Here is a 209-nt window from a genome sequence, read left to right as displayed (position 1 = left end):
AGGAGCGGCTGGGATGTGGCAGGGCCCTGTGGGCACATGCAGCAGGGTGCTCCCTGCTGTCCCAGTGCCCAGCTGTGCCCTGGGTGGGGGACTGCCCCTTGCTGCTCTGTCCCCACATCGGGCCCTCCTCTTGCCAGGGGCTTCACAAAAGACGCGTCTCCCTCCCCTCGCTTTGGAGCTGCCTTGGGAGCAGGTGGGCTTAGGGTTTC

Source organism: Buceros rhinoceros, unplaced genomic scaffold (genome assembly GCF_000710305.1).
Source record: "Buceros rhinoceros silvestris isolate BGI_N320 unplaced genomic scaffold, ASM71030v1 scaffold32966, whole genome shotgun sequence".
In the NCBI taxonomy this organism is placed as follows: Eukaryota; Metazoa; Chordata; class Aves; order Bucerotiformes; family Bucerotidae; genus Buceros; species Buceros rhinoceros.
This window is presented reverse-complemented; position numbering follows the sequence as displayed.